This window comes from Physeter macrocephalus, chromosome 9 (assembly GCF_002837175.3).
Source record: "Physeter macrocephalus isolate SW-GA chromosome 9, ASM283717v5, whole genome shotgun sequence".
NCBI lineage: Eukaryota > Metazoa > Chordata > Mammalia > Artiodactyla > Physeteridae > Physeter > Physeter macrocephalus.
Window position 1 is genome coordinate 54,745,815 of NC_041222.1, and position 27,767 is coordinate 54,773,581.

Here is a 27,767-nt window from a genome sequence, read left to right on the forward strand (position 1 = left end):
TGCCTGATCCCAGACCTTAGCCAGTCTTCAATACCACCCTTACAAACACTTAATGTAGGCTCAGATATGCTACTGCTAACACCACGTAGCCTCAAATCCTTAGCTCATTCTCATAACCTAGCCCACATGTCTATCAAAGGTCCCTTTATTACAAAAAGTAACTCTTAAAAATCGCAGCCCAGTACACTATCTAATCCTTCTGTGGATTAGAGAGAAACAGTATTACAAGACTGAAGGTTTTACCCCAAAATAAAATGTAATCAAGTTACAACAAAGGAAAAATATGAATTATTCTAAACAGAAAAATCATCAAACAAAACACCTTTATATTTCTGTATCCTCAGTCCCAAGAAATTATATGGGTTGACTATTTTGTGATACTTATTAGAGGATGCCATCTTTCAATTACCCAAGTTAAAAAAAAATGTCATATATTATCATTGTCAATCATATAGATGAGTGATTTTTCAAATGGTAGGTTCTAATATTTAGTGCATCATTAAATCAAAACCATCAGTCAAGACCAGCAATTTTTTAAAAGGTACAAACAGATCAGACAAGTCAGAGATTTAATTAAAATAAAATGTAAATGATCATAATGAATTGCACATAGTAAGGATTTTTTCTTGAATCTTGATTTATTAGAAACACACGTGTTTATGAATATGTCACAATGTAAATTATAGTTCTTACCATGAATTACATTTTTAAAAGCTTGAAAATTTCTTTTATGAAATAGAGATCTGATCCATTCTTCCTTTGGAAGCATTTACAAGGTTGTATCAACAGAAGTTGATTCTGTACGGACTACAATATATGTATGCCTTCTAAAATTGAAAGAGTCATCATTCTCCAGGATTTTGACACAAAATAAATAAAACAGCTAAGGGTTGGGAGAGCACTGTGAGAAAGAGCTCATTTTTACTCAATGTATTTTGTGTAGAATATCAATGAGGTTTTATTTAACCTCAAAGTTCTGAAGCTCTTGCTCACTGCTTAATTGAAAATACGTACATACATATATATTTGTGCATATACTCCATTTATAAATAGTGAGCAGAAGAGTTAAGACCTGAAAATAGAAAGAAAATTCCTCAGATCACAGGCAAGGATTACCTGTAAAGTGTAGGAAATATTATTCACGTTTGAGAGAAGAAGAGATTTAGGTTTAGTAGGATAAAGTAATACCTACACCAAAACAAAGCCAATTTTAATGGTATTGATGTTGAAGCGGACGTATAACCTAATGATTTATATTATAGGCTCTAGGGACTGACTTTCTGGGTTTATAGCCTTGCTTTGCCATGGTTTAGCTATGTCATCTTGCACAAGTTTTTAATATCTTAATTCGTCAGTTTTTTTTCCTTAAAATGGAGACAAAAATATTTAAGACTTGATTGTTCTGAGAATCATGTAGTTAAATTTTAAGACTTGATTGTTCTGAGAATTATATAGTTAAATAAGTAAGTACTTAGATAGTGCCATATATATCATAAGCATCCGATAAAGGCTAGCTACTATTCTTCGTAGTTTTCTCTTTCTTTTTACTCAGAATTGCCATTTCTTGGTTCTTTCCTGTATGATAACATTGGCTTATAATGTTTAAAATCTACATATCTTTATGTATAACCATGGTAAGCTTACATACAAGTTTATTATGTATATATTATCTTTCATTTCTTATATATTTGAAGGAGATTAAAAAGATAGTCTTGGGACTTCCCTGGTGGTCCAGTGGTTAAGACTCCACGCTCCCAATGCAGGAGACACGGGTTTCATCCCTGGTTGGGGAACTAAGATCCCACATGCTGCATGCCATGCAGCTCAGGCAAAACAAAAAAAGATAGTCTTCTAACCAACAAGAAATATTGCATAATATTATATATAATATATGCTAACATACATAACATATAAATAATACATAGCATATAGTTCATTTCTTTTTAATTTGAAGATTCTTGTTGTGAGAGAATTGTAAGACCCCATTTCTACAATATCAGGGAAGATGGTAATTCTTTTAAGTAAGTTATTCAGAGAATTTTAAACTGTTCAATCAATTTTGATAGGAAACTTTAGAAAAACATATATAGTATATTGACCAGGCAGAATGATGTGGTTCAAATAGCAGTGTATTAGATATTGGACCTAATTTCAGTTCTAAGTTAACAACTTGTTATGTCCCTCTGGTAAGTTACTTAACTACACTGGACCTCTAAATTCATCTATAGAATGGAACTGTGGAACTACATAATATGTAAAGTACTTTTCTGTAGTTCTCTGACTCAGGATAATAATTATGAATATAATTTATTAGTACTACTCCAATGTATTAATTCTCTCAGGAACTATTCAGAAGTACTGCTTTTTCCCTCACAATAAAAAACTTCACTCTTTGATTTCCTCTGTTTTGATGGAGTAAAATTTTTCTCTCTCTTTCCCCATGGTATAAATATTTTCTACTACTTTTCACTGCCTCGTGACTGTATTTAGTTTCATCAAATAAAATACAGTGCAGTGATTAAGCGTAAGAGTGCAATATCACTAATATTTCTTTTACTTACTAGTTACATAACTTTGGGCAAATTGCCTGAACCACTTAAGTCTTAGTTTTTCTTTTTTATACAAAAGAGATATTAAAAACAGTAATTATTTCACTTTTTGAGAAATGACTGATTATCCAACACATCACTGACTGAACTCTAGCTATAGACAAGCATTGTTCTATGTGCTCCTGGGCTGCAGAATATGCATGACAAACTTAATGCCCTCATGAACGGAACCCTGCTTTTAAGGAAAGAAAAAACAAACAAAAACGCATATAGTGTCAGAAGGCTGTAAATAAGGTGAAAATATAAAGTAGTGTAAACATTTAGAAAGTGATGGACAGAAAGTCAGAGTGTGATGGGAACTATTTTAGATTGGGTAATTAACATAAACTGATATATACTCCAAAGTCTCAAAGGCTTAACATTGTTTAAATTTACATGCTGCTCGTGTCTTAGTCCCCTTTGGGTCAGGATTTCCTCACAGACATCTCTGTATTAAGTCTGACTCAGATATTCAGGTTCTCTTCATACTGAGGCAACATCCTGCCTTTGTTTTTGCTGTTGGGGGAGGGGTGGTGGAAAAATCATGGAAAGTGTTTTTCAGCCACTCGGTATGTGGCATGCTTGATTTCTGACCACATCATAATTGTTAGAACCCAGTCACATGACCCCAACTTAATTATAAAAGAGACTGTGAAATTACCCTACTCTTGTACCCATTACACACACAAGACGCGAACCTAGATTTGATGAACACTGAGTGGGACTCTTAGCCACTCCTAATGGAGAGTACTATACAGGCCTTTCTGAAGGCATTTGGATAGAAACACCCAATTTCCAGCTTTGCTAACACTGCAAGAATCTGGCCTCTGCATAAGTGAATATACTTTTAATTAAGTTTTTTGAGGGAATGTAGAGTCAATGCTAGAAAAAAAATGCCAATGATTTAATACTTGTCCTTCACTCTGTGGTCTGGCTCTGATCATTGAAGACTTCATACTGGATAGAAAAATTGTCAATGACTGGTCTATTATGATTGAGGTAAATTAATTGGTTTTGCAGTGACTATTACTGCTTGATCCCCAAACTGTGTATGCCTTTTCCTGTACCCCAGAACCTAAGTATACCTCATTCTATTCCTCCAGTAATCAATCACTAATTCTTGGATTTCACTGGTTGCATTATATTTTAATCAGATATGTATTTTTGAATGAACTTAAACATTAGTAAATATCATATTAATATCAAGAAATAAATAATTCATAGAATTAAATTCAAATTTCATCTTCAGATAAGATAATTTTCTAGAAATTAAGGGTTCATATATATGTGTGTATGTGTGCGCACATCATACACACACACACACACACACAAAAAGTAAGTTTAAGTGCACTTAAGTTCAAGACTCTTTCTATCATTTTTCTCAATAAAATTACTCAACTGGAAAAGATCCATTTGTTTCCAAGAGAGAAATTTTGTAAGTAGAAGCCTATTGCTTGAAGTAGTTCCCTATGGGACTACTATCATTTGGCAAAGAAGTATGCACATCAAAGTAGAGAGAAAACAGCACCACTTAAAAAGTAATTTTCTCTGAGGGTTTTCTTCCTGGTATCCTGCCAACAACAATCTTTAAACCCCTAGCTTGCTACACAGAGAAAGGCTCCCAGCACTAGTCCCAGATTAGCGATGCCCAGGTTTATGCTTCTAGTTCTGAATAAAATACATACTAATATTTAGGGGAACCAACACAGAAACAAAAACTCTTAACTTTATAGCAGACAAGTAACTGGGTTATTTCTTTGCCTACATTAACCACAGATTTCTTCTGAAAATAAAATATGCACACCATTTTGGGATAATGAGGCAAATCTAATCATTTACCAAAGTAAAGAATTCATGCTGATGACTCTAAGATTATGTAGAATGTAAGTTTATCTAGGTATAAAAGTAAAATAATAATAATGCGGAATGATAATACAAAGACAATAATGATAAATATACTCGTAACTCATTTTGTAATTACCGTGTGCCAGAAATGGTGCAAAGCATTCTCATGAGTTATTTACTTAAATGAGATAACAATTCTGAGATAGGTGTCCTAACTAACTTCATTTTACAGATATGAAATGTGAGGCTCAAGACTTTAAATCATTTTTACAAGATGGCAAAGTAGTAGAGATGTTTGATGACACAACATTTCCTCTCTATCTCTCTGTCAACCCCCTTTTATTCAAAAAGATGGATGATGCATTCAGAATCCTTTCATCTCCATCCACTTTGTGTTTTCTCTTCTTACTGTGCCTTCATTCTTTCCTTCATCTTGCCATATATATTTTCACCCACTCAGCCTGCTTAAACCTCTTCTATTGTTAATGAGTTTTCTTTGCTTAAAATCAAGTTTCATTTCTCCCTAGGGACTATATAAGAAATTCAATAACCCTACACATAGTGGTCAAGTCTTCTATAAACTAGTTTTGTTTGTTTGTTTGTTTTTTGCGGTACGCAGGCCTCTCACTGTTGTGGCCTCTCCCGTTGCGGAGCACAGGCTCCAGACGCGCAGGCTCAGCGGCCATGGCTCACGGGCCCAGCCGCTCTGCGGCATGTGGGATCTTCCCGGACCGGGGCACGAACCCGTGTCCCCTGCATCGGCAGGCAGACTCTCAACCACTGCACCACCAGGGAAGCCCTATAAACTAGTTTTAATCTTATATTTAAAACTCAGGGAATAGTGTACTTTGTTGAAAGAGCAAGGTTCAGGGGTAAGATTCTCTCGAACATAACTCATACCTCTTAATATATACTGCACACTGCTTAAATTTTTAAAGTATCTATTTTCTCACACTTGAACTTTGTATTACATTGTACATTGTGATTTTATTAGGAACAAATGTGATGTAATATATAAAATACAAGGTATAGAGTAATTATTTAATTTTTCTCTGGGTATGGTTCCTATTTTGATCCTGTAGGTTTCTATCCTGATCCCCTTCTCCAGCTAAAATACAGTACCTGTCATTTACCGTTTCACAGCTATACGATGTCTTTCTTGCCTTAACACTTTGCTGCATCCATTACTACTAAATAGACTTTTCCCCCAATTTTGTTCTCGGAAAAAAGAAATATATTTAAGGGCCAGTTAAAAAATCACCTCCTGACAAATGTGCTGAAGAAAACAACTTCTTCTAAGACAAAATAAATACATCTACAAACAAAAAGACTGAAGAAAATGATCTCTACTGGAAGCACAGACCTACTGGAAGGAAGGAAGAGCACTATGAAAGAGTAAGTATGGATGGCAGACAAAAATGAAGCAGTGACATAGGCAAATCCATCAAACGATGGCAGTACTTTGACTAAACCACCAAAAAATATAAAGCAGTGGCTAATACTATGAAGTTCACATGGATTAGTATGATAGTATTCCTCGGGCATTTGTAACTGAGCAAATTCTGTCCTGATTTGTGTGTGTGTGTGTGTGTGTGTGTGTGTGTGTGTGCGCGCGCGTGTGTGTCTGTCTTATTGGAGTATTTCTCCTTTATTTTTTTTAAAATTTTTTTCATTTTGGCATTTCAGCTTTTGGAATCTTAGTTCCCCGACCAGGGATTGAACCCAGGCCACAGTAGTGAAAGCTCTGGATCCTAACCACTAGGCCATCAGGGAACTCCCATCTCCACTCTTTTATAAACTAGAATAAGAGAGCTGTGAATATTATAATTCATTATATTTGTATAAATAGTTATATTTACTATGAGGGAACTAAATTTGAATGTTAAGCTTTTTAATATCATAATTTAAATATTCATGTAAAGCTTTTAAACCTGTCCCCTTTTGTTGGGAATATTATATATTTTAAATTTACATGATACATCTCAAACAAAAAAACCGAGAATTGAAAGAAAAGAAAAGAAATGATTATCAAAATATTCAGGATATTGGTTACCTCAGGGAAGAAAGCAGCAGGGCGGGACACAGAAAAGAAACATGGTGGACTGAGCAGTACTGAATCTTAACCTCACTTTTTTTTTTTTGTCTTGTGTTTTGTTTTTCTATATTAAAAAAAAAAATTTATTGGCATATAGTTGCTTTACAATGTTGTGTTAGTTTCTGCTGTAAAGCCAAATGAATCAGTTATATGTATACATATATCCCCTATTTTTCAGATTTCCTTCCCATTTAGGTTACCACAGAGCACTGAGTAGAGTTCCCTGTGTTATACAGTAGGTTCTCATTAGTTTTCTATTTTATACATAGTAATATATATATGTCAATCCCAATCTCCCAATTCATCCCACCCCTGACTCCCACCCTTGGTATCCATAAGTTTGTTCTATACATCTATGCCTCTGTTTCTGCTTTGCAAATAAGTTTATCTGTACCATTTTTTCTAGATTCCACATATAAGCAATATTGTACGATATTTGTTTTTCTCTTTCTGCCTTACTTCACTCTGTATGACAGTCTCTAGGTCTATCTACGTCTCTACAAATGGCATTATTTCTTAATCTCACTTTTAAGATGGGCAGTGGGTTTCCCAATTTGCATGTCATGTTATTCATCAAAATTTGCATAGTTCTTTATGTATACCAATCTTTCCTTAATAAAAATTTTAAGAGAAGAGAGATAATGAAATGAGATAGTTTGATTTATTTTTCCTAATCAAATAATTAAAGGAAAGTTTTGTAGAAGGAAAACCTGTTTCATTTCCTGTTCCATGATCATTGTGGGTCTGCTGTGAGCCAGGAATTGCCCATGTTGTCAGATACCAAACAGCATGTAGGACATCTGTGGCATGTATACGATTGTGATCTAAAGTCACCAAAATGTTTTATAAAAATAATCATTCTGTTATTTTTAATGTAGGACATTTTAAAAAGTACTTTCTAGTTGTACTGTATCCTTATAAATAAAATAGATGGCTTAGAATAATTTCCCACACACACAAATAATCACCTCCTGCAAGGAGTCTTCCCTGAACTTCCTAAGGAAACTTATCTCTCCGAACCCCAAATCTGATAACTTTATTATTTCTGGTATATTCTGCTTTGTAAGTTAGTTAATGGTTACTTTTTAGTCTATATAAAAGAAATAGGCTTTTCTTGGCTACTGCATTGGAAACTCCAGGGCAGGAACCACATCTGAGATGTATCATGCCCTCTCATTTCTATCATGGTGACGTCTATGTAGCAGAAACTCAATAATCATTACTTATAGGTAATTCACATATCTCCTTATTCATTTACCATTGTTTTGAAGCTACAGAGCATTATGCACTAAATACAGTATAGATTCACCTACCAAGATAACATATAGTAGAGTAACTCTATCTTTTATGCACTTAATAAATTTGCCTTTATATTGATATTAATGCATCTTTTGATGACTCCTTCTTTGAATACTAATTTACCAACTTAAAAGGATGGCTTAACTTCCATCCGCCATCTTCTGCCCTCTACTTCCTAAGTACTGTGCCATCCTCCTCACTGTTTCCTCCAGATAATTATCATTATTGTCTACTCCTTTCTGATATTGCCACTTTTGTAGACTGTGCATCTTTAAATTGTGGCTTGTCACCTAGTGCAGAAATTCTACCAAGCTGAAAAATAAAACCTTTTATCAGCTCTGGAACAATACTTGCAGTTATTTCTCAGATGTTTGGTTGGTCATATTAGTCAAAATGGGTTTATAACTATTAGAAATCACTGTGCAGTTTATTTGGATTCAATTTTGTTTTGTGTCTGTCTGAGTACTCTCCACCCTTTAGGACTCAGAAGAGTGAGGAAATGACAACTAATGATGCAGCTCCTACTGTGTTGCACTAGGAATGGCATTACATAGAAGAAATCAACTACTGTACAATTCTTGTAGTTAACTATCTTCATTTAAGTAGAGTTTTAATTTAAATGAAGCTTAGTTAATTTTAAGTGTTAAGCAATTTTACATTAAAGTATTCATATAAGTGAGGAAAGAATTTTATGCTTCTACTTTAAGGATGTCATGGCTTCCACACCATGAACTCAGAGTTTCTACACCTCCCTGACTGTGTTAAACTCTGGCTTAGTGCATCACCTGGAAAAAAAGTGTGATTTTATTACATGCTAGAACTATGACCTTAAAAATGGAATATTATTTAACCTCTCTAGGTCTTAGTTCTCTCACCTTAAAATGAGGAATAAAATTTATCTTTCCTTGCCTTGAAAGTTTGGTTGTGAGGCATAAATATGATAAACATCAAAGTTGTATAATAAATTACAAGTGTTTTGTACTTATTATTATTACAAATGAGAACTAACGTCACTATGAATTTTGAACTTTACAAAATCATTGTCTTGGCACAAATATCTTTCTGGTCACTTCAATTACCTCACCTCCTCTTTTACACACTGTGAGCCTGTTCTTCAACTACATGAGGACTGCATTCATTTCCAATCATAACAAATGTTTTCAAACACTTTGTGTGGACAGAACCTCCAAAGATGTTCCCATATCTTTTTCACATTGACAAGCCACGTTTCTGGTATCATCTCTTTAATTCCTCAGTAGACCTTGCAAATCAGCTCCTTCAAAGCTTGCTATCTCCATTCAAATCTTTATTTCTAAATTTTTGAGTTAACTGAGAAAACTGAAAACATATAGCCTAGTTGATCCACATTTACCTTGGTTTCCATATCAGTACACATTTATTCTATTTCTTCTAATGCAGCATTTCCTAAGCTGTGTTATAAAAATGACTAGTCCCACAAGAATCTCCAAGGGAAAAAAGTCACAGGTATATTTTATTTGATTATTTGTCTCTATTTAACACTGTTTTCCATTCTATTTTTCATGAAAATCATTTCTATTTTTTAGTATCTGTCTCATCATTCTCTCCTAATTCTCCTCCTATTCTTTTAGCCCATCCATTTCAAATTAATTGCAAAATTTTTCTCCCTCATTTTTCTTCTTAAGCAGGTCTTTCACTGGTTACTTTGGTTTCCCCTTTTTCCCACGTTCTACAACTTATTCTTTTCATTTTATCTGTGCCTTTAACTACTACACAGATATCATAAACTACACACACACACATATTGCTGACTCAGCATCTCTACTCTAAACCCCTACTTTATGCAAAAAAGAAAAAAGAATTCAATGAAAACTCAACTCTATACTACAACTCCAAAATCTACCTAATCTTTTGAAGTATTTTGTTTTTTCACTGAGTTATTCAAGGAAACTAGAATAATACTAAGTATAAACTTTGCATGTAATTAATAGATGTTTATTTTTTAATGGTATTCAAATCTATCTGAAATGAGTGTGTGTCCCTAAAGCTATGTTAAGGCATATAAAAAGATACGGCAGAATTAGGAAACCAAATCCCTGTCACTATACAGTTCTTCTAAAGCCTAGAACATTCAACTAACATGATGTCTACAAGTACTTTCTTCAAAAGTTTAACTGTAGACTCTTGATGAATGAGGACTGAAGAAATCAGTTTAACCAGAAGGAACTTTACCGTCCCTCATTTCTACTGCGCTAAGTAAAACCATCTGAAATCCTTTCAAAAATATTCCTGCAAATATGCCACTTTTTAAAAACTTAATATAGTTGCTACACACAAGGCCACATTCTTGACTTAGATTTACTTACTTTGATTCATTATTTTTTAACCTCAGCCAGCATTTCTGAGCATACAGATACTGGCTAGTGAACAGCCTGATCTCATGCATCAGCAACAAAATATTTAGCTATACTTTATTAGAGATGAGGGTGAAAAGAACACAGTGTGAGTCACACATCTGGATTGAATTTGTCACACTAAACTGCAAATAAATAAATTTGCAAACTGCACGAGTTTTTATGGAAGATACTGATGGAGAACAAATATGAAATGTGAAGTGTTTTAACTCTCTTTTCTGGCTCTAAGGCTAATTTAAAGCAAAAAATAGTTTAAAATGAAATAGAGAAATAATAAAAAATCAAAGACCTACGATTTAATGTAGACCTAAGGCACATCTTAATGCACTCCTCTTTGTTCTTTAGATGAGGATTCTCAAAACTGTCTGTTTGCCCTGAAACTACTCTCCATAAAACTGAACACTCCCCCATCACTTATTTCCATGAAATATAAATCATAATAGACCTATATAAAATTTGGTGTTCATTTTTTGAACACTTCTCAAATCAAATTTAAAAAAAATCTACTTTCACAGTGCATCTTTTTATAGTCTTCATTTGTTCAGGTTCTATGAAAATTTTGAATTAGAATTTGGCTTTAATGTGTTTGGCTTTTAAATGTATAGTCTGAGGTATCATTTCTTTCCCTGTGGTTTCCTGATATTCTTTTAGTGAATTATTTAAAAGTTTTTTTTGGCTAATTTTTGTGTAATTTAAACTCATATTATCATATTATCTGAACTTAAACACATAGTCTCTATGTACAGAATTCCTTGTGGAATAAATTCTCAATCATAGATTCCTGTACTTAGATATCTTTCACAAATTGATGATGTATTATTAATTAGAGCATAAATTAAATTTCATTTAAAATAAGCGATTAAAAACTATTAAATCTAGAATATATTGGCAAGGCAGTATAATTTTAGTGGGAGGGTCATCATATTTGAAACCAAAAATAAACTACTTTCCAACTGAAGCCACAATATGCATTTTGTAATTTTGACCAATTTATTTAGCTTCTTGGTTTCATTTCACTTATGTGTAAAAAGCACAATATAAAAAACCTAACTCTCTAAGAGGAGTAATGTTCTAATGAATGTATGAATGTGAGGACAATATTCTGTAACCACAAATTATTATATATTTCCCAGTTATTGGAATTAATGTTTTCTTGCTTTGGTTCCTAGCAAATTGACATTTTTAGGACTTTCAGTCTCTTTCTGTAGGCCAAAGTAGGAGTTTAATGTTAGCTTTATGCATATAAGACACTAATAAAGCTGAATAATATTTAAATGTTTTCTTCTTTCTTATTCCCTTATGGATCCTCTCACCCCTTCTACTCACTCCCCACTGACACATGCACTGCTCACTGTGAACAATAAAGTGTCCCTGTCATTTGGATAACATCTGGAGAAAACACCTTGTCACAAAACACTGTAGATTCTTCACATGTATTTAAAGCAGTCATATGATTTTCATTATAACCTGTAGGAGAACGCAACCATTTAAAATCTTTTTTGAAACTTTAATAGACTGTGAACATGATGGCAATCATGAAGTAGTAAACATCTTTTGACTCTCCATGTAATCATATTTAAGTCTGTTACCTATGGCTTACTTAAGATTCATTTTATTTTATTTTATTTTATTTTATTTTATTTATTTATTTTTTTTTTTTGTGGTATGCGGGCCTCCCTCTGTTGTGGCCTCTCCCGTTGCGGAGCACAGGCTCCGGACGCGCAGGCTCAGCGGCCATGGCTCACGGGCCCAGCCGCTCCGCGGCATGCGGGATCCTCCCAGACCGGGGCGCGAACCCGGTTCCCCTGCATCGGCAGGCTTCGCCACCAGGGAAGCCCAAGATTCATTTTAAATGGTATGTTTTTGAGCAGTTACAATGTCTGTAATTCGAACTATGGAATTTATGCTTTGCAGTTTCTTGACCACTCTCATTTGTCTTCTACATAGTCTCAATGTTTGTATTATCCTTGAGTTTTCACTTAGTAAAATTCTTAATGTGTTCTGAGAGATAAATCTAAATTAAATGTAATAAAAAGTATTCCATGGGGCTTCCCTGGTGGCGCAGTGGTTGAGAGTCCGCCTGCCGATGCAGGGGATGCGGGTTCGTGCCCCGGTCCGGGAAGATCCCACGTGCCGCGGAGCGGCTGGGCCCGTGAGACATGGCCACTGGGCCTGTGCGTCCGGAGCCTGTGCTCTGCAACGGAGAGACCACAACAGTGAGAGGCTCGCATACGGCAAAAAAAAAAAAAAAAAAAAGTATTCCATGAACTAATTCCTGTAAATTGTTATCATATCTAATTCTGGGCTGTAAAGAGACTCAAAAAAAGTAAGGTAGTTATTATAATATATCTAATTAATTTTTCACTTCCATATACTTAATTTTATCTAGTGAATATAAAAAATCTGATATGGCAAAAAATTATATTTTATTGGATTAATTTTATATAGATAGAAAATGCATGTGAGTTGAAGGCTTAACATTTAAAATGTAATTTAGTGTTCTTTTCCTCATTAAAAATCTAGAATTGGAGTTGTATATGATTATATAAGATTGAACTCTATCATGAGGGATAATTCACGTCTAATGTAAGAAAAGTTTCTAAAAGCTGTACCTTATTTCCTAAACTAGATGGATACCATAGAAAAAACAAAAGTGGAGAGAGAAAGAAAGAGAATGATTGAAATTTACTTTGCAAATATCAATGAAATTGAATAGCAAAGATATATGAGTACATGTAGAGCTTGTCAATGACAACGTGACATAGACTTTAAAGAGCAAACATTTAGATACTTAATGTTCATAAATAAACAACAAAAAATACTTTAAAAATAATTCAAGATAGAACTCTTTAGAAGGTTGACCAAAGTAAATGGTAACACAAATAAATGATTGCCAAAACATCTTTTAATTTCAAGCACAAAGAAAAAATCCTGGGCTTCCCTAGTGGCGCAGTGGTTGCGCGTCCGCCTGCCGATGCAGGGGAGCCGGGTTCGCGCCCCGGTCTGGGAGGATCCCGAGTGCCGCGGGGCGGCTGGGCCCGTGAGCCGTGGCCACTGGGCCTGCGCGTCCGGAGCCTGTGCTCCGCGACGGGAGAGGCCACGGCAGGGGGAGGCCCGCATACCACAAAAAAAAAAAAAAAAAAATCCTATATGCATTCAAGAAAAATATTCAAATTACTTAAATAGAAAAAAATAAACAATAAGTTTGCAATAGTAGACTTCTCCTGGCCAACATTCGAGGCAAAATCACCAAAGGATCTGGATTCTAAAGGATATAGATAGAAGAAAATTGTAATCCAGATGCTTCAACAAAGTTGTTCATGAGGACATCAGCAGAAAAATCTCAAATGTGCTTGGCTTTGTTAACAAACCCATTTAAGAACAAAACCCCATTCCAGACTTCATTGTGTCTACAGAATCATAATGAAATAGATTGAAATATAATGTTGGGAAGTGAAACAACAGGTAAACGTATAGCAGGAAAATATGCAAAAGGCAGAAAATAGGTAAATTTAGTAATATCACATAAAGTTGAATAAAGAGAAAGCAACATTCAATAACATTACAAACAACAACCATTTCAAAAATAAGAATAGTTGACAACAATGGATGGAAAATGTATAATAACTGCATATTTTTTCTTAGTCGAAAAATATAACATATAATATGTAAAAATTAGGGAAAACACCAATACAAATTGGCAGACATAAAATAGTAAAGGAGGAGATTAGCATCTTGGTGCTAAGCTAATAAAAATGATAAAAATTAGATATAGAATATCATCTATCTACCTATCTAGCAACCTAGTCACCAAAATCCATATTTTCATTGGCAAAAATTTGTAAGAGGATATTAATTGTGACTTTTCTTTAGCTTGGAATATCAGAAGAAAGCCTAAGACTGAGAAATAGTTGCATTCTTCTACAGTTTAATATGAAAATCATATAACTACCCCAAAATACACATGAAGACTTTGCAGTATCCACTTAAACTATACAAAGTTATTATGAAACAGATTTTGCGACTCTTAACTCAGTACTCATCTAGACAGTTTTAATTAGGCTAGACTACATATCTGACCTAGGGACACTGAAGAAACTAGGGAGGCTGCAGAATAAGAAAGTCTTTGTAGAGAGTTATCAGATACCAAGGTGGATGGATCTTTGAAGAGGACTGAGGCTGCTTCTCCTCTAGTTTAATCTAGTGATGCTGACTCTTTGAGAAACACATAGAGGATTTGGCATAAGTCTTTCGACATAGAGATGTCAGGGACTGCTATTTAATTTGCAAGCAAAAATCTGAATAACAATACACTGGTTAGCAGGAAGGAAAGGAGGACTACCTTGAGAACTGCCTTGGACGTTGCAAGTTTGGTCAAGCAAAGACACTTACATACCTTCTGTGAACCTGATATAGACACTGAAGAAGGGATCTCGATGTGAGTTATTTTACAAAGAAGCACCCTCGAAAGAACTGCACTGAGAGGAGTAGACCACTGAAAGACAGGGACTGTAAGGAAGAGATCATAATAGGCTAAGATAAGGAGGCGCTGTCCCTGTCAATGAACTATAGTCCAAAGAATCCAGAAAAAGGGTTTCTGAGGAAGCCAAAAAAGCATCCTCTAAGAGAAAGCAGAAGCTTGGGTGCCCATGATGTGCCAGATTGCATCTCTTCTAGTTGTATAAGTCCTTTCCCATTAGGCCTGACCCCAGAGGGGCCACAGATAGCAGCTTGCAAGAAGAGAAGGAAGGAAAGTGGGCAAGAGAGGAGACTAGTCATTTATTCTTCTCCACTTATTACCAGTTTCCAGCCTAAAGAAGCATCAATCTGGGTATGCGATGACAGTAAGGAGTTTTGAGAATAAACTGTATTTGTTTATTACCTGAGACTTATTATAAAAACCTGAGATTTCATCCAGAATTAAACCAACCAACCAACCAAACAAACAAACAGCAACAACAAAAAGTCAAGGGAACAATTTTAAAGGATAACTATAAAACTGAATAAATTTGCTTTACTTGTATCTTATTGAGACCAGTTTATTCAAGGCAATAGGAAAGAAGTCGAGTAAATACTATGCAAACCAACCAACAAACAAACAAAACAAAACCTTTCAATAATTTTTCAGGAATAAACAAAACACAGAAAGAATTAAAATTTATTTTTACTCATTTCTATAGTGTTTAGGAATGGAAGATATAAAACTCTGTAATTTAGTGTATGCTACCATATACTTCCTCTGTTAAAGCAAAAAAGGAAGAAAGGAAGACTTTATTCAAGATTACTGTAGTAGGGCCGAGATACCAGAACTCAGTTTGGGTTCAACTCCATTGAAACAAAGGGCTGGAGAGTTTGTAATAGCTGGAGTGGGAAGACCATAGGCTACTTGTTTTTCACTGGCCTCACAGAAAGGAAAAGTGTTCTCTTACCTTCATGACAGGAGGTAGTTTTGTAACTTGGAGAAAAGCACCCACCCAAGTTAGGATCCTGCCCTCCCACAAAGACCCTGACAAAGGGGTGCTATCTTCCTAGATGATGATATTTCAAAGGGATGGCTCCCAGATACTTGACAAAGACAATCTTGGTTTATAAAATGGGCAGGGGTCTTTTAAAAAAGATTTACACCTCAAAGGGGCAGAGAAAGAATTTACAAATATTTTAAAGTAAATGCTCTAAGAAAAGGAAAGTGATTGCATATTAATACATAAACTGCATTTTATGCATTGAGATGGACCGACAACTTCCTACAGCTGAATCTTAATACCTAAATTTCACTTTGTTATACTTTTTTATTCAATTAGCTTTCACTTACCTTAGAGATGAAAGAATCAAAATGAACAACCCAAGTGCATTTACTTAAACGAATCCAGTTAAAAGGACTCAAAGAGCTGAAAAAAATATTTTCCTAAAACATATTTTAGTAGTAAACCTACAGATATAAATATTCACTGTTGAGATTCAAACAAGTGGCCTGGAAGATCAAGTGTTAGAAACATCTAAGCCTCAAGATAAAATGTAAATGACTGAAAAATGAGGGATAATTATGAGATTTGCCAGCATTTTTTATTCAATTGATAAGTTCTATTCTTTCTTTAGCACTCTTAATCAGACACATGATTTTACTTTTATTTGTAAGCAATATTCATACTATTTCCCTTCATTAAATACATTATTCGCTTTCCACTACCTCCCAATTTCTCCCTTATTTCTTCCTCTCATAGGTGAAAATGTTTTTTATCTTCCCCTTCCCCAATTCATCTTTTCCTTTTTATACCTCCAGTGAGTCTGTATCACTGCAAAAACAAACAAACAAACAAAATAGAAATAATGCTTATATGTGTAAGAAAATGGGATTTAATTCAGGGAAACAGGTGTAAGGAAAGGTGTTGGATGGGTGTGGGAATCAAGAGGCTATGCATGATGCTGATGCCTTGTGCAGCTGATTTAGATGATTTGATCTTTGAGTCTGGCTGCTATTGCCACTGAAAGTGGTTTCTCAACGGTCAAGTCTCTACCTTACTTGAGAACAGAAATAGACAAATCTGTATAAAGTCTGTTGCACAAACTTGGGAAGTGAATCTATTTAATGGAACCTTATTTGCAACCATAAATGTTGCAAAAGAGGATGAGATGTTGTGTTTTGTTTCACCTATCCAGCTTCTGCTATACCTAAACACTTACTAGAAGGAAGTAGAAATGGGTACTGAATGTCAACTGATTACTTACAACACAGTACAGCCTTTGTCTACTCAACATTTAAAATTTACCTATCTACTTACCGTAAATTTTAACTCAAAACAGCAGTAACAACATAAAGCATCTCCTGCTCAAGAAACAAACAGTGCTCAACCTCTCCCCCAAATGGATGAGCAAGGTTATTTCAGTCTTTATAGTTCTTTCTATATGAGAATTATTCCATTTCTAGTTAATTACAATCACCCTACATATTCTATAACCCAAGGAATAAATTATATAAGTAGCTACCAATAACAATCCTATAAAATAACTGGTAAAAAATCAAAGGAAAAGGATAATTGGTTTATATATAACACATATATAAATTTGGTAAGGTCAAAAATATGAACAGCTATTACATTCTTTATTTTTGCACTTTGTCATAACCTTATTTATAACAGTGTTCCTTTATTGTTTAAATATTCTATCAGTTCTAAAATACCCCCTTCAGTTGACTAGCAATTTGTAACTGATGGGGTAACTTAAATGGTTCTATATGAAATATCTGAGTGTTGAGGGTCCTGCCTGGATGAGTCACTATAATTGTTTACTAATTTTTATCAGTGCTTATGGAAGTACCAGAGTCATCCCAAACAATTCCCTAGCTTCCAGACATATTCCTACTGCCTCAATCCCACGTTCCTTAACAATAAGAATGAATTACTCCAGATAACATAGTAACTTGCTTTTGACCTATTTGTTCAATGGCATGAGGAATCCATATTTTCAGAGAAGGGATTTCAATAACCCATTTAATAGAACCATTGTTCTGTCTTTTAATGGAAGAACCTCCCTAAGAATATTAAGCCCTCTTGATGAACAATGTCTAAAGATACAAAATGAGAAGAAAAAATGTAGAAATTGGTCATTAGAAGTCATGTTGAAAACAGCCATTCCTACTCCCACCCCTTGGTTTTCAGGTCCATGCATATTGGCCATGGTGTAAATAGCATCAAATATCATTTGTTGGTTTAGAACATGTATAACCTTTAAGAGAGTATCCACACTTGTATGGTATAGGTTACTGTCTGGTATTTTATTGAATCTTCCAAAAAAAAAAAAAAACAAACACATAATAATATTATAGTAGGCTAGCTGACTCTCATTAAATCAATTACATCAAAAATAGAGAAAGAAATCATTGTATCATATCAATAAATGCCAAAAGGGCATTTGATAAAATTCAACAGAGCTGTCTAATAAAAACTCCTAAGTATCACTGGACTAGAAGGCAATTAAATAAGTGTAATAAAGACTATCTACCAATACTCAAAACGAAATATGTAATATGGTGATAAAATGAACTGTTTTCTGTTAAATAATTATCTAGACAAGTATGCCAACTATCACCATCAAAGTTTAACATTTCCTTGAAGGACTGGCAAATACAATAAGAGATGAAAATAAAATACCTTACACAAACTTCAGAAGGGATAAAATCACCTTGTTTTGCTAAATGAAAAGATGAAAATCTAGAAAAATCCCTAAGTTAGTGTTGCTAGACTGAAGAAAATTTGTCTTCATTTTAAGTCTAAATATTAGGGGTGAAATGAAAAAAAACTTTCTATTGGAAACAATGAAGTTAATATGTGAAATACTTAAAGATACTTAAGAAATAATACTCAGGAAAGAAAAAATATCTATATGAACTAAAATAATGAAAGCATTAGCAGAGATAAAACAGTATCAGAAAACAAATGTAGGGGTTTCCCTGGTGGTACAGTGGTTAAGAATCCATCTTCCAATGCAGGGGACATGGGTTCAAGCCCTGGTCTGGAAGATCCCACATGTCACAGAGCAACTAAGCCTGTGCACCACAACTACTGAACCTGTGCTCTAGAGCCCGTGAGCCACAACTACTGAAGCCTGGGCACCTAGAGCCCGTGCTCTGCCACAAGAGAAGCCACCACAATAAGAAGCCCACACAACACAACAAAGAGTAGTCCCCACTCGCCAGAACTAGAGAAAGCCTGCACTGAGCAACAAAGATCCAATGCAGCCAAAAATCAATAAAAATAAAAATAAATTTTTAAAAATGTAAAGTTGTGTATAACGAATACCTGGATATCATCATAAAAATATCAGTTCTCCCAAAATTAATACAGTCATTTATTGTTATCCCAATGGAATCCTAAAAGAGGTTAAAATTATCATAAAAATCATTTTAGTTTGTATTCATTTGTACAAAAACCTAAGATAATGATTTGAGTGCAAGTGGTTTATATGGCAGATGATCTTAGGAAGCAAAAGTCAAGGAAGAGGGTGAATGAGGAAAGGAAAAAAAATCCATAAGAAGTGTGATCATGGTGTCTGTTTGAGGGTACTGGGGGCTCAATCCACTGGGGTTACCTGAAAAGTGAAAAGAATGTTTCTCAGAATTGTGCACCGTACCACTGGGAGGATGTAGTGTTTTCCACCATCTTTATTCCCTTGTTCTTTAAGGATGGATCCAGGAGGCATTAACTCAGGGTTGCACAAAACTTGGGCCAAACAGGCTGCCAGTCTTGCAAAAGATCTGGAGCCAGAAATGGCAAGACTTTAAATGAGAGCTTGACTTTGTCTGGGGTCTAACAGAAAGAGGTAAGTCTGAGTTCTCAGGGAATTAGCCAATTCAGATGCTGCTGAAATGAGAGATGGGCCAAGGGGAAGTGACAAAGTACAGTAAAAGTATCTGGAACAAAAATCAAATGAAAATAAATGATAACACTATTAAAATTTTAGTAGAGAATTTTCTTAGGATAATATTAAGATATATTAAGTAGACACTTTAATCAAATTAATTTATTACTGAGGTAGGAATATACAAACCAATGAAACTCAATGGAGAAACGAATTAAATTCTCAAATATAACTTATTAATATATGTGAATATACAAAATTGATTCAGTGGAAAATAATGGTAAATAGTGCCATAAAACAGTACCAGACATAAGATATTCAACTGAAAGAAAAAAAATTGATTCCAAGTTTTCATCATATTCAAAACTAAAATCAAGATGAATAAATACTTAAATATTTTTAAAAAGCAATGAAAATATTACAAGGAAATCTAGAATATTGTACAAATTATTTGAGTATAGGAAAATGTTTTCTAACAAGACTAGAAACCAATGAGCTATAAAATTTGGTTTTGAGAGAAAAGATATAAATATGGTCAATGAACAATAAACAAAGCCCAAAAATAGGATCACAGTAGACAGACAAGAGTTAGTTTTTATAATGCCTAAATTATTTATTAGAGATTAATAAGAGAAATAAATAACAAAAAAAGTCCAGGACCAGATGGTTTCCCAGGTGAATTCTACCAAACATTTAGAGAAGAGTTAACATCTAATCTTTTCAAACAATTCCAAAAAATTGCAGAGGAAGGAACACTTCCAAACTCATTCTATGAGGTCAGTATCACCCTGATATGAAAACCAGACAAAAATATTGCAAAAAAAGAAAATTACAGGCGAATATCACTGATAAACGTACATGCAATAATCCCCAACAAAACATTAGCAAACCAAATCCAAAAATCCATTAAAAGGATCATACACCATGATCAAATGGGATTTATCTCAGGGATCAAGAATTTTTTAATATCTGCTAATCAATCCATGTGATACACCACATTAACAAACTGAAGAATAAAAACCATGTGATCATCTCAACAGATGGAGAAAAAGATTTGGACAAAATTCAACACCGATCTTTATGATAAAAACTCTCCACAAAGTGGGCATTGAGGGAACATACGTCGACACAATAAAGGCCATATATGACAAACCCACAGCTAACATCAAACTCTGTGGTGAAAAGCTGAAAGTATTGCCATTAAGATCAGAAACAAGACAAGGATGTCCCCTTTCACTACTTTTATTCAACATAATTTTGGAAGTCTTAGCCACAGCAATCAGAGAAAAAAAGAAATAAAACAAATCCAAATTGGAAAGGAAAAAGTAAACTGTCACTGTTTATAGATGACATGATACTTACTATACATAGAAAATCCTAAAGACACCACCAGAAAACTACTAGAGCTCATCAATGAATTCAGTAAATTTGCAGGATACAAAATTAATACACAGGAATCTGTTACATTTCTATACACTAACAACAAAACATCAGAAAGATAACTTAAGGAAACAATCCCATTTACCATCACATCAAAAAGAATAAAATACCTAAGAATAAGCCTACCTAAAGAAGTAAAAAACCTGTATCAGGGAAGCTATGAGACCCTGATGAAAGAAATTGAAGACAACAAAAACAGCTTGAAAGATACACCATGTTCTTGGATTGGGAGAATCAATATTGTTTAAACGACCATACTACCCAAGGCAATCTTCAGATTCAACAGAATCCCTATCAAAATACCAATGCATTTTTAACAGAACAGGAACAAATAATTTTCAAATTTGTATGGAAACACAAAAGGTGTGGAATAGTCAAAACTATCTTGAGAAAGAACAGAGCTGGAGAACAGAGTCATGCTCCTTGACTTCAGACTACACTACAACCTCCAGTAATCAAAGCAGTATGGTACCGGCACAAAAATAGACACAGAGATCAATGGAAAAGAATGGAGAGACTAGAAATAAACCCATGCACATGTGGTCAATGAATCTATGACAAATGAGGCAAAAGTATACAATGGAGAAAAGACAGTCTCTTCAATAAGTGGTTCTAGGAAAACTGGACAGCTACAAGTAAAAGAATGAAATTAGAACATTCTCTAACACAGTATACAAAAAGTAAGTTAAAACTTTAAATGTAAGACCAGAAACCATAAAACATAGGAAACATAGGAAAACATAGGCAGAAACACTCTTTTACATAAATTGTAGAAATATTTTTTTGGATCTGCCTCCTAAAGCAAAGGAAATAAAAGCAAAACTAAACAAATGAGACTTAATTAAACTTAAAAGCTTTTGCACAGCAAAGGAAACAGGTGACAAAACAAAAAGAGAATGTACTGCATGGGAGAAAATATTTGCAAATTATATGATCTCTAAGGGGTTAATATACAAGATATACAAACGGCTCACACAATGCAACATCAAAAATACAGAAAGCCCAATTAAAAAATGGGCAGAATAACTGAATAGGTATTTTTCCAAGGAGGCAATGCAGATTGCCAACAGGCAAATGAAAAGATGCTTAACATCACTAGTCATCAAGGAAATGCAAATCAAAACCACAATGAGATATCACCTCTCACCTGTCAGAATGGCTATCACCAAAAAAGAAAACAAATAACAAATGTTGGCAAGGATTTGGATAAAAGGGAACCCTAGTACACTGTTGGTGGGAATTTAAATGAGTGTTGCCACCATGGAGATGAGTATGGAGGTTTCTCAAAAAACTCAAAATAGCACTACCATATCACCCAGCAATTCCACTCCTGGGTATATATCTGAAAAAAACAAAAACACTAATTTGAAAAGATACATGCACCACAATGTTCATAGCAGCATTATTTACAATTGCTGAGATATGGAAGCAACCTAAGTGTCCATCAAGAGACGAATGGATAAAGAAAAAGGGGTATATATACACAATGGAATACTACTCAGCCATAAAAAAAGAATGGAATATTGTCAGTTGCAGCAACATGGCTGGATTTGGAGGGTATTATGGTAAGTGAAGTAAGTCAGACAGAGAAAGACAAACATTGTGTGACACCACTTACATGTGGAATCTCAAAAATATGACACACTAGTGAATATAACAAAAAAGAAACAGACTCACAAATACAAAGAACAAAGTAGTAGTTACTAGTGGGGAGAGGGAAGGAGGAGGGGAAATATAGGGGTAAAAGATTAAGGGGTACAAACTATCAGGTATAAAATAAGTTACAAGGATATATTGTACAACATGGAGAATATAGCCAATATTTTATAATAGCTATATATATAAATGGAGCGTAACCTTTAAAAATTGTAAATCACTACATTGTACACCTATAACATATAATATTGTATATCAACTATACTTCAATTTAAAAATGTAATAAAAATAAAATGTAATAAAAATTGAAAAGAGACCAAATGATATTACAAAGAGGAAAGTATTCAAAAGATTGATAAAAAATGAAGAGATGCTCTAAATCAAGAGTAATCAAAGAAACGTGAATTATACATTGTAATATCTCACATATTGAAATATATTAAAAAAGTAGACATCATTCAGTCATTCCACATTGTAAATTTATAAATTACAAAGTACTTTTTCTTTCAAGTAAGAAAGAGGAACAAAGTGAAGGAAAATAGAAAAATAGATTTGGAAAAACTGCATATGGAACATATGTTACAGTTAAAAGGCAGTTAAAACTGAAGAGAATGAAGAGAATTCCATAGTCAAGTTAGAAAAGCAAGATATTTTTTTAAAAGAATGTAAAATAATATTTTTTAAAATTTATGATTACAATTATAGAGACAATTTTGAGGTAGAAACATATTTGATAATTGCCATGGCTTATCTCTGTGTAGAGATGCAAGCCTGTACTAAAATGATTGGAGGAGATACAGATAGATGTCATTGCCACAGAGAAAAACAACATCTATGCTATGAATTCAGTTAACTAAAATGTATGACTGGAATTGTTACATATGATTGTAGGAATAATTAACTTTCTGTCATGTTAAATTTTTCTTGCTAAGCTATATACATCATACAAATTTTAGAACATATATGCTGAAATATAATACTAGCTGTTATTATTTTCATTTTTCTAATTATATAAGCAATATGTTATTAAAATCAACTAGTTAAATAATTAATAATTAAATAATTCTAAATTTTATTTGAAATATTACACTTATAAGAACTCAGAACACCTGGACAAAGACAAGGCAATAATGAGTAAAGTCTTCAGATATAAAAATGTTACATAATCATACTAAAAAATATATAAAAATCTTTCAGTAATAGAAAGGAAGATCAATGAAACAGAATAGAAAATCCAAAAGTAAGTAAATAGCATATATAATGTAGTATATGATGAAGATGGAAGTTTAAATCATTTGAGAGAAGTTGAAATATTATAGGTAATATTGAGACATTTTGCTGGTTGTTTGAAACATAAAGCTCTGCTTCTCTCCTTGCATTAAAGGAAAGAAGGAATAAAAGAAGGGAAGGGAAGTCAGGGAAGAGAGATAATATCAAAATATAAAAGTGAAATAGGAAAAGTACTTCAGTGAATTATATTTTTAAAATGGGAAAGTCCTTTTTTTGATATAAAAATCAAAAAGCCATGATGGAAATTAATAAACTTGACTACCACAAATGTGGTAATCATAAAACATACACAGAACCAAAAACATATAAAAAATATATAAAACTAAATACAAATTTTAACAAAAGATATTCTGTACAGATAATGGTTACAGTTAGCTCTGTATTTTGTAATTTCAGGTAGTTAAAATTTTCTTCTTAATAATGTTTAATTGTTTCTTTTTCTACAGTAGTTTCTGAGGAAGTAGATTAGTTTCTGAGGGTTTCCATAGCAGTGCGCTACAAACTAGGTAGCTTAACACAACAGAAATGTATTCTTTCACAGTTCTGGAGGCCAGAAGTGTGAAATCAGATGGTGGCTCTGAGGCAGAATCTGTTCCATGTCTTTCTCGTACCATTAAGTAGTTGCTGGCAATATTTGGCATTCCTTGGCTTGAAGTCACATCACTCTAATTTCTGCCTGTTTTCACATAACTTTCTCCCTGTGTCTCTGTTTCTCCTCTTATAAAGACACAAGTGTTTGGATTTAGGATCCACTCTTATCCAGCATGATTCATCTTAACTTGATTACATCTGTAAATGCCCTTTTTCCAAGTAAAGTCATTTTTATGGGATTCAGGAATTATGACTTCAACATATCATTTTGAATGACACACACACACACACACACACACACACACACACACACAGTAAATATATACAATTTGTAAGGTAAAATTATTTTTTGCCAAAAAGCAACTTTAGCCTTCTGCTTTGTCCTGGCATCACACTCAGAACTTATTGAACATTCCCCATGTATAATTAATAAAAGAAGATACTGATTCATTAACCCATTAAGCCACCTTTTGAAATCATTCATCTTTACTTTTGTGCCTTGATTTACTGTTAGTTGCAGTTCTCAATACTTTAGGAAATAAATTATCTCACAGAGCCAAGTAATGGCTGTATAATGTGTGCACACATGTTCACATGCAAGAAAAGAGTGTATATAAAATACCTGCCTTGTATTTAAAGATTGCTTTGGGGGTAGAAGGAATCTTTAGAGGTAATGGATATAGATCATGGTGATGAATTCACAGATGTGTACTTATCTCCAAACCCATTGGGTTGTGCACATTGAATACATACAGCTTTTTGTATGTTAATCATACCTAAATAAAGTCATTTAAAAAAAATGCTGTGGGTTATTCATTCTTGTGTGTGCTGCTTTTCATTCAAAATAATCTAGAGTTTCTGAAAATACTTGTATTAGATTGTTTAGTCTTCTTCATTAATCCTCTTAACAATGCCCCCTATCTCATGTAGCATACTTCCATACATTCTCGTTTCTAAATGAAATGTGATTGATTCATTCCGGGTGCACCTGAAGGTGTTTTTCTATGATATCACAATAAATAAATGTCAATTTGCCTTGTAAGATTTTACATAACCAGTTGTAACCCTTTCAAACATTACCTGATTTACTAATCCCATATTCTAGGGATTCCTTTCACTGATATTTGCCCTAAGAGGACCATGAGTATTAGAATAACTTATTCATAGATATGTTATTTTTAAATGTTTTCTCACATACGTATGTGTGGAAATTTTTAATAAGAAGCCATGAAAATGAAGCCCAATCAGAACAATAAGAAGAAACTATGAGATGATGCCTTTTTTTTCATAAAGTAATTTTCTAGAATAACTCAGGAAAATAGTTATGAGCAGTATCATTTTTTACCTAGAATTTTAGAATTAGAGACCAAACTGTGGACCCACTGATATGTCCTAAAAGAACTTGCTGAGAGAGACCGCTGTACAGACAGCCTACCAGGGACGAAGGGACTTGCATCTGGGTGTGCTGGGTACTGGGGAATAGAGAAGAGGTGGAAACCCCTGTCAATCTCCCAGAGGTCTGTGTTTGGTCTGAACAGAGAGCTCTACTGACTGAAAGCTTGAGTCTCTTTGTCTCTCATAGGCATTCTTTTATTTCCAAACCTTACGACAGAGAAAAGAAAGTGCAGGGAGGCCCTTTTTCAGAATTCGCTTTTTTGTGCAGCTATACACAGATTTAAAAATCATTCTTTGATTTTTCAATTTACTCTCCTCTAAAGCTGATAATGCTTGAGGGTTGTGCTGAAGAGAGATTAGAGGCAGGTAATGGAAAGAACAGAAGTAGAGACACTTGTTTGCTACTATGGTAAATATGAAAAATTCTCCTACTTTGATGAATGGAAACCTGACGTGCTGAGAAACACAGAAATCAGGCAAAATGTAAATTAAACGGCCCTTTTATATTCAAAGGAAAATTCAAGTTATGTTTAGAATTGGGTTCTCTCCAGATGCAACTGAATGACAAGCTCTGTGTATCCTAAAAGAAATATTTTCTATAGACAGAAAAAAAGGAATGAGGCCTTTATCTTTGTTTCTCTTTGTATGCTGTATGGCAAAAGTTTTGGAAGCTAATCATTTTTATGTACCGTAACTGCTAGAGTAGCATTTCACAAACTGAGCTGAGTAACTCTCATTTTCTGAGAAACATTACAAGGAGCCTCTAGCCACAAACTGCCAACTGTTTTTTAAATGTGAGTAACGTATTTCTTCTAATAATTTGTTTTCAACATATATTGATTTATGATTTATTTACTTGTCTTTTAATTGTCTGATAAACAGCCCTCTGGGAGTTTAAGAGGGCAAAGAAGAGATGGAGAGATATCTGGCTACTTTTAAGCCAGATATTTCAAACGACAAACTAACATGTCATGTGCACTCACTATATGCTAGCCCCTGATCAGAGGTTCTATGCATTAATTCCTTTAATCTTCACAATTTGTGAGGTATGTGTTAAATTAACTCAGCAAGGATGCTATTAGGCTGAGACGGCTCTAATGCCATGGAGGCCTATGTAAGCAAACCAAAATCTAAGCCTTTAGATGCTTCTAGGTTATGAAATGTAAACGTAAGACTAACCAACCACAAACAGTCAAATAGGCATTAAATGATAGGTGATTAAATAAGGTTCTTTCTTTATTTTCCACCTCTTCTCTATAAGAGTCTTTCCCTGAGTTCCTGAACAGTGGGCTTCTCCTAACTACTTCTGGTTTGGTGCTGTCAGAATTCAATTGATTTTTCCTCAAATAAGTGCTTAAAATTTTTCTTATTCCTCAGTTTAGCTTTTTCACAGGTAATGTAACTATCACCATTTTACCAAAGGTAAAGCAGTCCATCTCTTGGTGACAGGACTGAAATTAAGATAAGTGGATCAAAACAGGCCAGAAATATGCCCATATAAGCATGGTCACTTGATTTTTAATGAAAGTGAAAACTTGACTCAATTTTATGGAGAAAGAATATTCTTTTCAATGAAAGGTGTAGAAACAATTGAACCTCCAAATGCAAAACTTGAACCTTCACCCACAAAATACTGAAACTTCTAGAATGGAACATAGGAGAAAATATCTATGACCTTAGATTCAGCAAAGTGTTTTTAAGTATGTCTCCAAAAGCATGACCCATGAAAAAATAATAGTTTTAACCTCATCAAAATTAAAAACAGTCTCTCACACTGTTAAGAGAATGAAAAGACAGACTGAAGACTGGAAGAGGATATAT